Consider the following 10,380-nt stretch of genomic DNA (forward strand, 5'->3'; position numbering starts at 1 on the left):
GGAGTGGGTGGGTGGAGGGGCCCCTGGCAGCCGGCAGGTTTCGTCACGTGCCTGACGGCTCCGCTGACGGTCCTAGGGAAGCCGATGACATTATTATTATGCTCAAATAACAGAGTAGAGAGGCACCCAGGCATCTAGGAGTGAGCGGAGTGGCCGGGACCAAAGGAACCATTCAGGCCGGGTTGCCTGCGGCTTTCACAGCTTCCTCCTAAGTTGGAGAAATGGGAAACGATTTGGAGGCTGCCGAGCCGAGGTGAAAATCTTGCCACTTGTGAAATTGAAGGAGCGTCCCCCCTCCCTCCCCGCCCCCCCAGCCCCTAGGCCTGGATTCTCCTTTTAACAGAAGGTGCTGGGAGGAACTTGCCTCTAGCCCACCACCCTCATCCTCTGGCAGTTTTCAAAGAGGGTCCCAGGTGGTGATCAGTTGCTTCTACAAATTCCACTGTAAGGATTAGAACAATGTGAAGGCGAAGCATCACTTTTGCCTTGGCTGTGGTAAAGCAACACGTATCTCTGGCTTTCGGGGCAGGGTTGGGAAGCTGTGAGTATCTTAGGTCTTTTTCCTACCTCTGCTAGACCAGGTGTGGAGGAGAGAGAGCGGAAGAAGAGAAACAAGCAGTCCTTCCTCACCCCCTGGCCTAAGCAGAGTAGACCTTACCCTGATCAGGACCGCTCTTCAAGTAGGGAACTATGTGGGCTAGTGCAATTCCCCTGCCCCATGCCAGTCCTTCAGCTTTCTCTCAAGGGAAAAATATTTATCTATCTACATATTTCTCTAACCCCTGTTCTAAATAATACAAGACAAAGATCATTGTCCCAAACTACACACCTTAGTCTGACCTATCTCCCACTCTTCTCCAATTCCCCAGATCTTTCCATTGTGCCCTCTGGAACTTAGGATCTTCTTCAGCAGAATTCCTTGCAACTTCTCTGAATATTTCCTTAACATTCTTCTCTGGCTGAAACCTACTTCTTTCCCTTCAACCCCTGTCTTCTTTCTTTTGCTCAATCTACTTCTAGGAAGTCAACATGCTCTGTCTCCTCCTGGGAGGTCGACGTGCCTTGGACTAATACTGTGTATCTGGAAATATAACTATGCATGCTCATTGAGTCTGACCATTTTCCTCTTAAGAGGGGACTGGCTGAAGGAAGCAGGCTTTCTCCTTTGCATCTCTAGGTAAAGATTCTATCCTCATAAGGGGCCCTACCCAAGCACAGCACTGATGGATCATTCCCCTCAGCAAACTAACAGAAAAAAGCCAGGCTTATTGATTATATGTGTGTGTGTGTATTTGCAAAGTCTCCCTTGACACATTTCCCACGCGTTACCACCCTATTTTTCTGCTTCCCTTTACACCCCCAATTTCCTTTCTCCATTCTGTCTTAAATTCATTCCATTCTGACAGTGACCTCCCAGCTGCTAAACCAATATAGTCAATTCTCAATTATCATATGAAATGACTTTTCAGCAAAAGTTCAGGTCGATCTCTTTCACCTCAAAAACTTACAGAAAACTGGAGCTAAACACTGAATACATATGGGCATAAGGATGGGAACAACAGACATTGAGGATTCCTAAAGACAGGAGGGAGAGAGGGGGTTAAGGGTTGAATTACTACTACCCAGTGGGTACCATGCCCACCACCTGGATGATGGGCTCAGCAGAAACAGAGATTTCACCCTCACATAATATGCCTATGTAACAAACCTACACATGTACCCCTTGAATCTAAAAAATAAAATAAGATAAAAATTTAGCTGCCTGGACACTACTCTCTATTCTTTCTCTTTCCACATTACTGACTGCTTTTTCTCAGCCTCTTTGCTTATTCCTTTTTATCTTTTTGACCCCTGAATTCTGCAGCGACTCTGATCTCTAACTTGGAAACTCTCTCTCAATTTACATGTGGGCACATACCTTTTAATGCTACCTAAGTACTAATCATTCCCAATGTATGCTTTTAATCTGGACCTAGCTCCTGAAATTCAGTCTGTCAAACTGTTCATTTCACATCTCCACTTGAATATCTAATTTACATCTGATTCAGCTTTATAACGGGAATACTGGTTATATAGTTCCCTGATATGTACTATCCCAGGCAGAGTATACTTGCAGGACCACAGTAAATGCATAGTAAACATATTAGCTAAACGAATAACTGTATCTAATAATAACAATCTGAAAAGTTACTTTGTATTTCGTAATAAATTTTTTTATTTTATTATCTCATTAATCCTTACAAACAACCCATAGAGATAGTATTAATATAATTGTTACCTCTTTTACATCAGTATACCAGTAAGGAAGGAGAGGATCAAAAAGATTGAATAAACTGCCCAATGTAACCAACATTGCCAAGAAACGGCTTTAGTGGTTTGTCCTGTGTTGACTTGTTTAGCTGGAACACCATTTCTCAGGATCCTGTTGCCTGTATGCACAAAAGTACAGTAAATTAAAAAAGGAATTTGTGTAAGATTTGGAAACAGGGAACCAGTACCTAGTCTTCTTTTGTAAAGATGACAAATTTTTTTAACTTTCTACATTTAAATGAGATAATGACACAAAAAAATTCATTGCCAGATACAATGATATAGTGACACATGAAGAGTCCCAGAGATTTCTAGCATGCCCTAGCTCTCCCCTACTTTATATCCAGAGCTTCCCAATTTCCGGCCCAGCTGACCAATGTAGCCACACACCCATCACAAAAGGGCCTTAGGGTGGACCAAAAGTGGAAGTAGCCAGGCAAAGACCACAGCTTTGTGTCGAATTTTTTTCCAGCTTTCCTTCATGGTCCCCTTCCCACACCTGCAAGTAACTAGTTTTTCACATTCCCATGTGAGCTCTGGCTTGCCAACCCTTACAAGAACCTCAGGGAGTTCAGTAGTGACTTTTGTCAGATCTGTCGATTCCTCTTCTAGAAAATGACTTTCACAGCTTTCTCCACAATTACATAAGCTCTTTTTCTTATCAATCATATCTTAATCCATTGTATTCATTGTGGCTCTGCTTCCATGACAGAGTAACTGGTAGAGCTGACATCCAGGTCTTCCAGGTTCTTTTCACAGTTCCACAAGAAATCCAACTTCAGGAGATGAGACCTTGAAACAAATAGCTACATATAAATGCAAAACTGAATGACAGACTTATGTGAGCTAACAGAAGGAAAAAGGTTGACATTCAAACTGGGCTTGCCAAGGACTGATAGGATTATCTATCTGTGGATCTAGTAGGCAAAGGTATTTGTATTAAGCACAAAGGCAAGAAATACTGAATAAAATATTGAGTAAAATGGTCATAAAACTACCATTTATTGAATTATTGGTACCTCTAAACACATTAAAGCTAGTCTCGCCATATCTGATAAAATTTATTCTAAAAAGTATGCAAAGAGCCGGATTCGGTGGCTCAGCCTGTAATCCCGGGCCTTTGGGAGGCTGAGGTGAGTGGATTGCCTGAGCCCACGGGTTCGAGACCCGCCTAGGCAGGCGACACCTCATCTCTACAATAAATCAAAAAATTAGCCAGGCGTGGTAGCATGCGCCTGCAATTTCGGCTACTCGGAAGGCTGAGGTGGAAGGATTGCCGGAGCCCAGCAGGTCGAGGCTGCGGTGGCCGGGAGCGGCCACTGCACTCCAGTCTGGGCGACAGGGTGAGACTCCAACTCAAGTATGCAAAGAAATCGATGTTCAATTTAAGAAACTCGACCATGATCATATGCTTTCTAAATATCAGAGCCTGGAATCAAATACACCTGTGTATGACTCGAAAGCCCTGTGAAAAAAATTATGTACAAATACCTCCTAGAAACAGTACAAGATTTAAAAAAATCTAGAGTTCTCCCCGCAAGATGCCTCTTATTCTGTTCTCTCTCTCATCTGTCATCCCTCCACACACCTCATTCTCACCATGCTCATGGACAGTTATGACTCAAGATTATTTATGGTTAATTACTGTCGCCAGGCAAATATTGAGGAGAAAGATTCAAGCAATAACACATCTCACCGTTTTGTCCACTGTTATTGTTAAGCCTCATTAGACAACTCATAATGTATATTACTGTGTATTGGTAACAAAATTATGTCCCTCATTTTAACACTTCTAGGGCTCCAATTTTCAAATATAAACTAAGGAAATTAGACTAGATCATCTCCAAAAATCTATTTTAGCATTTAACCTACAAAATAGAACACTCTTTTGTGCTTTCTTTCTATATAATGGGCACCTAGCATGGATGTTGTGGGGTTTTATTTTCCTTGTTTATTTCTTTCAAAGCCATCATCATTCATAATCTATTTTGCAATTTTCCTTGTGAACACAATATTTTGTGATCTATTTGCCAAACATTAAATTGTAAGTTGTAGTAATACATCCATTTTACATACCTGATAGAACTTCTGAGTAGCAGATAAAAGCAGTACCTCACCAAGATAATGTAAATCCACTTCAAACAAATACATTTAAAAGTTTTTATATTTGTTTTTAGCTTCAGCAGAATTACTTTGAAGAAAAAAAGTCAATTGTTTGTTTGTTTATTGAAATACAAGAAATGGTGACTATTTTTGTGAATCACTAGGGGTACAGGAACTCAAATTGTGAACTACTATGTAGACTTGCTTTTCCCCTCCTTTTTTCATTCAACAAATATGTACTCGCTTCTTTACTGAGCATGAAGAATTCTTTAGTTTCTCTAAAGAACATAAAGAAATATAATGGGAAACTTTTGTCCTCAAGGAGTTTCCAGTTTAGTTCAGAAGATTTTTCCTCTTTCTCAGTCACATCCAGTCCAATCAACACATCCTGTTGAGGCTTCCTTGGTTGACTCTCCACTGGATGAAGAAAGGCAGTGGCCTCCCAACTGGTCTCCCTGCTGGCATCACCTCCCATCTATGCCTGTTCTCAACACAGCAGTCAGGGTGATCATGTCCTTCCTTTACTGAAAATCCTCCTAAACATCACTCAAAGTGAAAGACATCTTTAAAATCCCAACAAGGCCCTACTGGGTTGCCACTGTGTTGCCACATCTAACCTCAACGTGTTCCTAATCACTCTGTTCCGGCTACACTGCCTTCCACAATTCTTTAAACATTCCAGGCATGTCGCCAGCTTAGGGCATTTGCACTGGTTGTTCCCTTTGCCTTGAATGCTCTTCCCTCTCTTTCTTCAATTCTCCACTCAAAGGGCATCCTTTCAGTGTGGCCTACTCTATCAAACTTATGTAAAAATACACCCTCTCTGTACTCTCTTTTTTCCTTACTCTGATTTATTTGCATTTCAGGTCATTAATCCCCTTCTAACATAATGTACAATTTACTTATTGACAATGTTTGATGTTTGTTCCCTCCCTAGAAAAATGTAAGTTCCATCAAGTCAGGAATTTTTCCTCTCCTGTTCACTCCTATAGTCCCAGTGTCTAGAGGAGGATCTGACATCTAGCAGATAGTAGACATCCTGCAATTATGTGCTGATTTATTGAGTGAACGAGTCCATGAGCGTGATTCTGTTTGAAACAATGGTTCAACTGGAAGAACCCGGTCAATAACCTTGAACTGAACTGAATTAGCATCAAGTTCCACTGTGGATGGAAATGATCCACTTTTTGAACCTGTTTCCTGTGTGTTGTAAAGGAGAAGAATAATTTCTTTCACCACCACACACCCACTTCACAGAGGAAGGCTTTGCGAAGTAATTAAATGGTGACATGGAGAAAGCGTTTTGATTTTCGAAGAGAAGCACTTTATTAATTTGAGGCTTTTATTGTGTGAAAGAATTGTAAGTGACACAGGGGCAAGTCCGAAGATGAGAACAATGTTAAAGGGATTATGCTGTGCACAATACTACACTGGCATTTCATGGGATAATTGATTTAAGATTGATATAAGTGGAATGAAAAAAGCAAAGTGGTTTGAGAAATCTTACCCCAATTGACAGGTTTTTAAGAAATACCTTCTTCTGTGTAATCAACTCTGAATTATTTACAGCACAATACCCTCATTAATTAATTATTCTTCACTTTTACCATCTTTTTGTCCATTTTGTGGCCATTTTCCTGCTAATTTGAATTTCCATACCAAGATCAGAGAACAAGCAAAGAAAATAAAAGAAGTGAAAACTAAGATTTTCTTTGTCATGAGTTTATTCTTTTCTTCTTCCTATTGAAGTGTTTAAATTCTGATCTACAGTACTTCCGAAATTACCCCATTTTTAAATGTTATATGCTTTTAAATTAATTGAACACATATTATGGGTGAAATGCAGTATAATGTTTGAAAAAAATACAGAAAATGTTGAGATTTTGTTCCTGCTCTTTCAACACAATGACACACCACTAAGGAAGGTATTAAGACATCTGAACCTTAACCCTGACGCCACTGCTTAAAATCCAGGTAACACTTGGCAAGTGATTTGACCATTCTAAGCTTAGTTTCCTTAACTGTAAAATAAGAATCATATTATCTGCCACGTCTTGCTCTGCAGTGAAAATATATCTATTTCAAGGCAAATCAAGTATTTGGGGAGACAGTCCAGCAGCAATCACATCAGCCATATCCAGAGAGGTGATGGCCTAGAAATTAACCACCATTTATAAAGCTCAGCTGACATTGGAAGCTGCTGTAGCTGTACAATAATTGAAAGTAGTATATGGTGTCTAGAGTGTGGTGGCAGGCCAGATGACTGGATAAGAATGACACAGCAAGAGATAAGAGGCAGTGGCCCCACCGGAGGGCTGTGCATAGCCAGAACAGGCCATACCTGGGGCCCTCACCTGACAGCTTATGGGAGCTCCACAGCTGGACAATGGGATAAATGGGGTCATGATCCCCAAAGATGGAAAAACACAGAGCTACTTATTTCCTCTTTGGTTTCTAAATTCCTAGCCAAGGAAGAGAGTCTTCAGCTTGGAAATGATGGAAGACATAATTAAGATAATAAAATAATAAAAATGGAAGGGAAGGCACTTGATGGTGTTTATTACCAGAGTCAGAGAAGTTTCAACTGTTGGCACTGAAAGAATTTGGAAGTGAAATCCTAAGAAACTTTTATAGGATGAGAGAAAAAAGATAGTAAAATAGAGCCAACTTGCCTGACATGAGGGAGAGAACAGAAGCACAAACTGGATTGGTACCCAGAGCCCATCCATGGGAAAATTCCATAGTAGAATTCAACAAATGTTTATTAAGTTCCTACGCTGTTCCAGGCATCACCATGGTCTCTGATGATGAATGAGTGAACCTTTCCACAGAGGCAGGGAGGAGAGACTGATAAGTAAATCACTGTAGTGCAATGTGTTAAGAGCGAGTGCATACAGTTTTAGGAAAGAACAGAGATGAGAGTCAAGCACATTTTCCATGAAAAGGGGACATTTTTTTTTCCTTTGGTATCTATTTTAATCCATGAATTAGGAATTGTAAAATTTTTATTTAAATCTCTGTGAAAGGGAAATTCTGCAGAAAATGTTTGTCTTTTTCACAACTTTAATCTCTTCTTAATTTTAGGGTCTTTTAATTTTGACTCAGCCAAGGATAAAAAGGGGACATTTTTAACAAGGTCTTTAAAAACTGATCAAGGAAAGCTTCCAGATGGACTAAGAGGAAGAAGAACACAGCAGCATTTCAGGTGGGCAGATGAACAAGTGCCAATTAACAGAAGCATGAATAAAGATAAGGGTTTGCTGAACTGCAAAAATTTGGTAGGGCTGGTTTCAAAGAGAGGAAGTGACATTGATGGAACTAAAGCTGTTCTATAACTTGAGGGCAGATTATGAAAACCCTGCAACCATGCAGGGAAGTTTGGGCTTTAACCAATCAATTGTTAGATGAATTATAAACAGTTAATGGGGAAAGTGGTGAACACTGAGCCAGTGAGTGTTCACCAACCACACATCATGCCAGACTAACCTCATTTCCTCTTCAGGCATTGTCCCTAACTGGCAAATGAAGGCTAAGTTGAGGTGATTATTATTCAGCAAGGCCTTTTACAGGTTTTATTATTTTGGCTGTGAATACATAGTGGAAAATGGGGGCTTCAATAGGCAGTTCATTGAACTCACAGTAAGCTGAATGAGGTTGGCAGAAAGAACACTGATTACTTGACCACAGCAAACAGGAAAAGAGGACTTCATGAGGAAGATTCAGAGTTCTGCTTTCAGAATTTTCCTTTTCTGTTCAGTCCTGGGCACAGTGACTCAGGCAATGGTGCAAGTGACCCATCTATCAAATTTATAAATGGCACAAAGCTATGAGAAATAACAAATATACTGGATAATGGCATGCAGACCTGAGAAGATATGGTTGGGCTGAAGAGATGGACTGAACCAAATAAGATGAGCATTAGCAAGATAAACGTTAAGACTTATACTTAGGTGGGTGCAGTGGTCTGAATGTCCATGTACCCTAGAATTCATATGTTGAAATCCTAACTGCCGAAGTGGCCGTGTTAGGAAGTGGGCCTTTGGGAAGTGACTAGGTCGTAAGGGTGAAACCCTTAGGAATGGGATTACTGCTCTTTTTTAAATTTTTATTTTAAAGATGTGAGGTACAATTCAGGATTAGGGAGATTAGTGGTCATTGTATTGGTAAAGTTTGAGTCTCCCTTTGATACCCTCTTTGCCTGGTTTGAGATTGGGTACTCTTATTGATGTTATGTACCTCATACTCCCTCCCCTGGCAATATCCTGCTATTGCCAATCACTTTCTTATAGTATTATGATTAATGTCCAGTATTATGATTAATGAGAACATGTGGTACTTGGTTCTTTCTTTATGTGATAGATCACTGAGTATTATAGACGCTAAATCCATCTAAGGTGCTATGAGATGATTAGGTCATGAGGGTAGAACCCCCAGGAAAGGAATTAGAGACTCCACTGGCTGATTGTGGTGGCTCACATCTGTAATCCTTACACTTTGGGAGAATTGCTTAAAGCCAGGAGTTGGAGACCAGCCTGGGCAACATAGCATGAACCCATTGCTACAAAAAAATAGAAAAATTAGTCAGGTGTGGTGGTAAAAGCCTATAGTCCAGCTACTCAGAAGGCTGAGATGGGAGGATTGCCTGAGTCAAGGAGATAAAAGCTGTGGTGAGCCATGATTGTGCCACTGTACTTCAGCCTGGGTGACAGAGCAAGTCTCTGTCTCTAAATAAATAAATAAGATCCCAGAAAGCTCCCTGGTCCTTTTTTAGCACATGAGAATGAGAACACAGGAAAAGATGAACCAGACACTGGATCTGCCGACATCCTGATCTTGGACTTTCCAGTCTTAAGAACTATAAGAAATAAATGTTTGTTGTTCATGAGCCATTTCGTCTGTGGCTTTTTTTTTTTTTTTTTGAGTTGGAGTCTCACTCTGTCACTCAGACTACAGTGCAGTGGCCACTCCCAGCTACCGCAGCTTCCACCTGCTGGGCTCCGGCAATCCTTCCGCCTCAGTCTTTCAAGTAACTGGAATTACAGGTACAGGCTACCACACCCAGCTAATTTTTTGATTTATTGTAGAGATGAGGTCTCAGCATGTTCCCCAGGTGGGTCTTGAACCAGCGGGCTCAGGCAATCCATTCACCTCGGCCTCCCAAGGTGTGGGATTACAGGCTGAGCCACCGAGTCCGACTAGTGGCTTTTTTCTTTAATCAATTTTTTTTAATGATATGTGGGGTACAGTTAAGGGTTAGGTATACAAATATGCTCTGTTCAGGCACCCTTGTTGATAAGAGGTGTCTCCCTGTCCCCAGATAGATATTTACTACCGTTAATCCCATCTCCCTTCCCCTCCCCCCCATAGTTTCCCACCACTATCAGTCATTTTCTTACAGTATTACGCTGGATGATCAAGGTCCACTATATGAGTGAGAACACGTGATACTCAGATCTTTGTTTCTGTGAGAGATCACTGAGTATAATGAACTCTAGTTCCATCCAGGTTGCTGCAAAATTCATGATTTTGTTCTTTTTTATGGCTGCGTAGTATTCCATCATGTATATGTACCACATTTTTTTTAATCCAGTCCTCTTTTGATGGACAGCATGGTTGCTTCCAGGTTCTTGCTATTGTGAACAATGCTGCGATAAACATATGTGTGCAGGTATCTTTTTTATAGAGTGATTTGAGTTCTTCAGAGTATATTTCCAGTAGAGGATTGCAGGGTCATATGGGAGGTCAATATTTAGAGCTTTTAGGAATCGCCACACTGCTTTCCACAGAAGTTGCACTGGTTTACACTCCCACCAACAGTGTAGAAGTGTTCCCTTTTCGCCACACCCTCTCCAGCAACTGTTGTTTTTTGCATTATTGATAATTGCCATTCTGACTGCAGTTAGGTGGTATCTCAGTGTGGTTTTGATTTGCATCTCCCTGATGATTAGTGAAGTTGAACATTTCTTC

Source organism: Carlito syrichta, unplaced genomic scaffold (assembly GCF_000164805.1).
Source record: "Carlito syrichta isolate Samal-C Ts95f unplaced genomic scaffold, Tarsius_syrichta-2.0.1 Scaffold307123, whole genome shotgun sequence".
Taxonomy (NCBI): Eukaryota; Metazoa; Chordata; class Mammalia; order Primates; family Tarsiidae; genus Carlito; species Carlito syrichta.